Raw genomic sequence first — 7,169 nt, 5'->3', positions numbered from 1 at the left:
CTTGCAACATTCTGATGTCAATGTGACGTTTAACCTGAAATGCTTGAAGTCCCCCTCTAACTTGTATATATATGTGCTACTGATACAAATCATATAATAAGTACAATTGTATTTGCTATGCAGACAGATATATGCAGTCCTATATGGGGTACAACATTTACAATGTAGAAAAAATAAACGAGTCTATATTAAGATCATAAATCATTTGTTTGGTTGGCAAGTGGGGACTTATGAATAAATCGTCCTAAGAGTGATTTAATTTAATTAGTCATGCATGGTTGCACGAAGCATGCATATACAGCAGGCTCGGACCGACAAAGGCTATTCAAGCTGTTCCAAAGTAACTCGAAATTTTGTCGGCTTTCAAACTGATTGACTGGCAAAACATGCTTTTGTCCATGTAGTATATCGAGTGGCACAAAATGAAATTAATTGTCTAGGATAATATTTCAACATGAATAGTTCTTGTGATTTTATAGAAGTCATCAAACGGTCATGTCAAGAAACAAAAGACGTAATCAACCATACATGACATGCAACAATCATTTTCATGATATACATCACGGGCACGGCAGTGAAAAAGATGTGCCAGCAGATTATTCCTCTTTGAGAAAAAAGATGAAAAGGTGAACTAAAGATATGAGAAGCTACATCATGGCTAGACCATTAGTTGAATATTTCATATGCGACTTGAACAATGGAATATCATTACCATATTTGACTTTCTGAATCCTCCCAAGCCTATACTCATAACTGGCAAACTAGCACATAGTTGAAACATTTATCAGAGTGATAGCCCAATGACACCAAGATTCTCCTAATACTTGGAAGGTATCGTGAGGTATATATAACTCACGATATTAGTAAGGAGGTATATATTTCTTAGTACTAGTAGAGATATATACCTCCTGGATAAACGTAGTACTAATACCTTTGAAAAATTTGAGGAAAACTCAAGAATATATACAAAGATGAATTTGTAATCCTATTCTAACTCCTAGTATTAATTTTGATATGTCATTTTCATGGAGTTATGGCTTAAGAGGTATATACCTCTCCAAAAATTATTGTGTGATTTTTGTACCCCAATTTCTAGCCAAGCCCTATCGAATAATCCAACTAAATCATACCAATGAAAAATATGCATTACTAATTTCCGTGCTTTCAAACTTCCATCAAAGTTTGCTCAAGTGAGGCCATCGAAATGGTGAAGGGTGAGGCCGTGGTGATGGTGAAGGTTGCGCTGCCAACATGCTGAGGGCTCGCTGACAAAGAAGATAGATGGTTCTTAATGCTTCATGTACTTCTTTTAGTTTAAAACCAGTTGGTGTGTGTTTTGGCTGTTTGCATCATAGTAATGCAAAGGCCGAGAGTATCTTCAATATAGTTAAACAACCTTGATAATTGCGTGGGTTCAACAAAATTCCCATTACTAAAAAAAAGTAATCGGCGCCCTAGAAATACTTATGTTGTCGTACAAATTTTGAATCCTAGAAATGCTTGTAGTCTTGAACCGAGGGAGTATTCAGTTTTCATTCACATGCCCATTTTTAAGATTGAATAATTGAAAGAGGATGGGATCAACATCAAACTGCAGACAGTGGTGTGTTACCGCGTTAGTGCACTCTCCCGAGCTTTTGTACTGAAAATTAAACCCAATTAACTAATGAAACAAACTGCAGACAACCAATGAAATTATTTTTGGTCATCCAACCAATTAACACAATGGTGGAGAAACCATCTTTCGTCGGTCGGCCGAATTCCACAATAGTCCCGGTTGCAATAAAAGCCAGGGCTAAAGATGATCTTTAGTCCCGGTTAAAAAGGGTAACGGGCATATTTGATCTTTACTCCCGGTTGGTAACACCAACCTCTTTAGTCCCGGTTCAAATGCTGTCAGGGCCTGTCAGGCCCCCCCGGGATCTTTAGTCCCGGTTGGTAAATGTCTTCTTCCTCCTCCAGCTGCCAGAGCAAGCTTCAAAATTTCTTCGAAAAAGAGGGGAGATCATGCCAAAATTTCTAGTGAATTTATTTTGATGATTATATACAAATCGGAGGTGCCTAAAAGGTTAGCAACTTCATCCTCCAATTTTTTTTTGTCATATTACATTTGGAGCTATGTTTTGCACACTTTTTTGTCTCCAAAATTTAGTTGTAAGTTGATGAGAGAGAAAATTTGTATGGGGAAGAAAGAATATATAGAAATTTAGTTTATTTGCTAAAGAAGGTTTTATAAAATAGTTGAGAAGGAAAATATAGTGAAAGTTAATCTTAAATAATAGCAAACAAACTAAAATGAAAATTAAAAGAAGTAAAACACATTAATATTAGTTTAAAACTTTAGAAATAGTAAATAAGAATTATTTGGTGTATATTTTATAATTTTTGTATGAATAATGATATGTCATTATTGTATGACTGTTGAAAGAGTTTGTAATTATTTTATAATTATTGTATGACTGTCATTATTGTAAGAATAATTATTTGTGTACGCTTTTTTTTCATGTCATGTAGATGGCTCGGCAATGGATGTACGCTGACTGGTGGTCCAAAGAGTTTATTGACGGCGTGCATTATTTTTTGAGAGTGGCCGAAGCTAACAGGCATAAGGGTTTTACTTGTTGCCCATGCAATAAGTGTAAGAATCAGAAGGAGTGTTCTGCATCCAGGACTATTCATTTCCACTTGTTTGAGTCGGGGTTCATGCCAAGCTATAATTGTTGGACATCCCACGGAGAGCAAGGTGTTGAAATGGAAGAAGATGAAGTCGAAGACGACAATATTCCGGACTTTGCTCAGTACGTTGGATTTGAAGGAAATCAAACGGGCGAGGAGGAAAGGGATGCTGATGGTAACGACGTTGTGGATGATCTTGGTCAGATGTTGCAGGACGCCAAGGAGGACTGCGAAAGTGAAAAGGGGGCCCATAAATTGGACAAGATGTTAGAGGACCACAGAACGTCGTTGTACCCAGGTTGCGAGCAGGGGCACAAAAAGTTGGATACCACTCTGGAGTTCTTGCAATGGAAGGCAAAAAATGGTGTTAGTGACAAGGCATTTGGCGATTTATTGAAACTCGTCAAGAACATTCTTCCGGAGGGAAACAAATTGCCCGAGACAACGTACGAGGCTAAGAAGATAGTCTGCCCTCTAGGACTGGAAGTTCAGAAGATTCACGCATGTCCGAATGATTGTATCCTAATATCGCGGTGAGGAGTACGAGAACCTAGAAGCATGCCCTGTTTGCAAAGCACTACGATACAAGATTAGACGAGATGATCTAGGAGAAGTTGATGGGCAGCTAACAAAGAAGAGAATTCCTGCTAAGGTGATGTGGTATTTCCCTATAATACCACGGCTAAGGCGTTTGTTCAGGAACAAGGGGAATGCTAGAATGATGCAACGGCACGCTGAAGAGCGTCAACAGGACGGGATGCTGAGACACCCCGCCGATGGTTCGCAGTGGCGAAACATCGACAGAAAATTTAAAGACTTTGGAAAGGATGCACGAAACAAAGGGTTTGGTTTGAGTACGGATGGCATGAATCCTTTTGGAGAGATAAGCAGCGGCCATAGCACTTGGCCCGTTACGATGTGTATCTACAACCTCCTCCCTGGCTATGCATGAAGAGGAAGTACATAATGATGCCGATTATTATTCAAGGCCCCGAGCAACCTGGTAACGGCATCGATGTGTACCTAAGACCACTGGTCGAAGATCTTAAATTGTTGTGGAAGAAGGAAGGTGTCCCCGTGTGGGACGAGGACAAACAAGAGCAGTTTAACCTACGAGCGCTGCTGGTCGTAACCATCAACGATTGGCCTGCACTTAGCAACCTATCCAGACAGTCCAACAAGGGGTACAAGGCTTGCACTCACTGTATGGATGAAATAGAAAGTACGTATCTTAAGCATTGTAGGAAGGTTGTGTACATAGGTCATCGTCGATTCCTTGCAACAAACCACCCGGTACGGAAGAAAGGCAAGCACTTTGAACATAAGGCGGACCACCGTACGAAGCCTAAACATCGCAGCGGGAAAACAAAGTTTGCTATGGTTAAAGATCTTAAAGTAGTGTTCGGAAAGGGGCCTGGAAGCCAGCCTATAGAGAGCGAAGATGGTCACGCGGCGAAGTGGAAAAAGAACTCTATATTTTGGGAGTTACCCTATTAGGAATTCTTGGACGTCCGCCACGCAATCGACGTGATGCACCTCACTAAGAACCTTTGCGTAAACCTTCTTGGCTTCCTAGGTGTATATGGAAAGTCGAAAGATACACTGGAAGCACGTAATGATCTGAAGCATATGGAACAACGCGGCGACCTTCACCCGAAACCAAAGGAGAAAAGAAGCCATTACTTGAGTCCAGCCAGCTACACTCTTAGCAAGGCAGAGAAGGAAAGTATGTTTGAATGCCTGGAGAGCATAAAGGTACCGTCTGGATACTCCACGAATATCAAGCGAATAGTAAGCACGAAGGAGAAGAAGTTCACAAACCTAAAGTCTCATGACTGTCACGTGTTGATGACACAACTGCTACCAGTTGTAATAAGGGGTATCCTTCCAGATAATGTCCAAGCAACAATAACAAAGCTATGTGCATTCATGAACACAATTTCGCAGAAGGTCATCGATCCGGATAGATTAGAAGCCCTTCAGAATGATGTGGTGCAATGTCTTGTCAGTTTTGAGTTGATATTTCCACCTTCATTTTTCAATATAATGACGCATCTGCTTTGTCACCTTGTCAAAGATATCAGTATTCTCGGGCCTGTGTACCTACACAACATGTTTCCTTTCGAGAGGTACATGGGCGTTCTAAAGAAATATGTTCGTAACCGTGCTCATCCAGAGGCAAGCATCGCCAAGGGGTATGGAACAGAGGAGGTCATCGAATTTTGCATAGAATTTATTGAAGACCTTCGCCCAATCGGGGTACCTGAATCACGCCATGAAGGGAGACTACGGAGAAAGGGAACTCTCGGAAGGAAAGCAATAATGATGGTAGACAACAATTTATTCCGTAAAGCCCATTTCACGGTTTTGCAACAATCTTTATTGGTAGCTCCTTACATTGAGGAGCACTTGGCTCTAGTTCGCGCCAGAAACATCGGTAAGTCCGATGCATGGATTACACGGCATCACATTGATACTTTCCCCGCGTGGCTACGACAACATCTCATGGGTAACGAGACGATCAACCAACAACTGGCCTTCCTGGCGAGGGGACCATCTGGGTTGATCGCGACATTCCAGGGATATGAGATCAATGGGTACACATTCTACACGAGAGCCCAAGACATGAACAGCACGAACCAAAACAGCGTTGTTCGTATCGATGCCATGGGACACGAAGGAACAACTGGCACGTATTACGGTGCCATCAAGGACATATGGGAACTTGACTATGGTCCTCTCAAGGTCCCTCTGTTCCGATGCCAATGGGTTAGGTTGACTGGTGGAGGCGTAATGATTGATGACAGTGGGATGACAACGATTGACCTTAACAAGGTTGGATACTCGGACGAACCTTTTGTCCTTGCCAATGATGTAACGCAAGTCTTTTACGTGAAAGACATGTCTAGCAAAGGAAAGAAGGGCAGAGGGCCTGACGAGCCGAAGCGTCACGTGGTTCTCCCAGGCAAAAGAAAAATCGTCGGAGTTGAGGACAAGACTGACGAGGATTATGATCAGTTTGATGGGCAACCCCTTTTCACGGTGACGATTGACCCTAGCATCCTCCTATCAAATGAAGACACCTCTTACTCACGTAGCAATCACAAGGAGGGAACAATAGTGAGTAGAAAGTACGTGCGGTCAACCGTCACCGCCGATGTATTGCCATAATTATTGTGTACACGATGTAAACTATTTTGGATGTATTGATTATCCATATAAATCAATTTTTATATGACATATGTTAATTACGTACGATTATTAGAGGTTTTAACAATTTTAAATCATGTAATTGCTAGTTATATGCGATAATTAGAATTTTTAAAAGTTTTAAATCATGCATGTGGCATTTACATATGATACTTAGAGTTTTTAACAATTTTAAATCATGTATATGCTAGTTAGGTGCGATAATTAGAATTTTTAAAAGTTTTAAGTCATGCATGTGGCATTTACATATGTTACTTAGAGTTTTTAACAATTTTAAATCATGCATATGCTAGTTATATGCGATAATTAGGATTTTTAAAAGTTTCAAATAATGCTTGTGGCATTTACATATGTTAATTAGTGTTTTTAACAATTAATTTAATATCATTCATATGCTAATTATATATGATTATTCGAATTTTTATTAATTTTAAATCATGCATGTCGTATGTATTTACATATGTTAATTAGAGTTTTTAACAATTAATTTAATATCATTCATATCCTAATTATATAAGATTATTAGAATTTTTATTAATTTTAAATCATGCATGTCGTATGTATATACATATGTTAATTACAACTTTTAAAAATTTAATATCATTCACATGCTAAGTATATATGATTATTAGAATTTTTATTAATTTTAAATCATATATTTGCTTATTACATTTTATCCACTTAATTTACTACAGACAACAATAATTTTTCGAAGTAATTGTCATTAATTTTTCAACTTGAAATAATTTTAATGCATTATTTTCTATTTTAGCATATATGATTGTTAGCATATAAGATTGTTAAAGCAAAAATGTCTCATGACTTAGCACTATTTCTTGTATGAACAGATGGCTGATCACGATGAGGAACAGATATTGTACGATACAATCGCAGAGGGAAGCAGCCAGTACTGGAACGAAGAAGAGGGGAACGAGGATCCAAACCAGTACTTGAACGAGGAAGGGAATGTGGAGAGGGATGCGGAGGGGAACCAAGAGGGGCACGTGGAGAGGGATGTGGAGGGGAACCAGGAGGAGGAGGCTAGTGGAAGTCAACCCTCCGCTGGACAGAAGAGGGCACGCGGGCAACGAGGTGCCGTGAAGAAGCTTGAGGGTCAGCACATCATAACGGAAGTGGACGAAGACGGCCGACCTAGTGCCTCGGCGGAAGCAGCCAAGAACTACGTACGTCACAGTGGTTGGGTTGTGCGGGATAACGTGCCTGTCAGTACGGTGTACTGGCGCAGAACAAGGGCACGCGGAGATCATGAGAGCTTTGTCCCA

General features: G+C 40.0%; 1 pseudogene; it reads left to right on the top strand.

Annotated features, from left to right (window-relative positions):
• The first annotated feature begins 2,529 nt into the window (after positions 1-2,529).
• LOC127786239 (uncharacterized) lies at positions 2,530-5,826 on the top strand (annotated as a pseudogene).
• The last annotated feature ends 1,343 nt before the right edge of the window (positions 5,827-7,169 follow it).

The sequence above is a fragment of the Oryza glaberrima genome, chromosome 10, assembly GCF_000147395.1.
Source record: "Oryza glaberrima chromosome 10, OglaRS2, whole genome shotgun sequence".
NCBI classification, from domain to species: domain Eukaryota; kingdom Viridiplantae; phylum Streptophyta; class Magnoliopsida; order Poales; family Poaceae; genus Oryza; species Oryza glaberrima.
The sequence above is the reverse complement of the archived record's forward strand: the minus strand, read 5'-3'. Positions and strand labels throughout refer to the sequence as shown.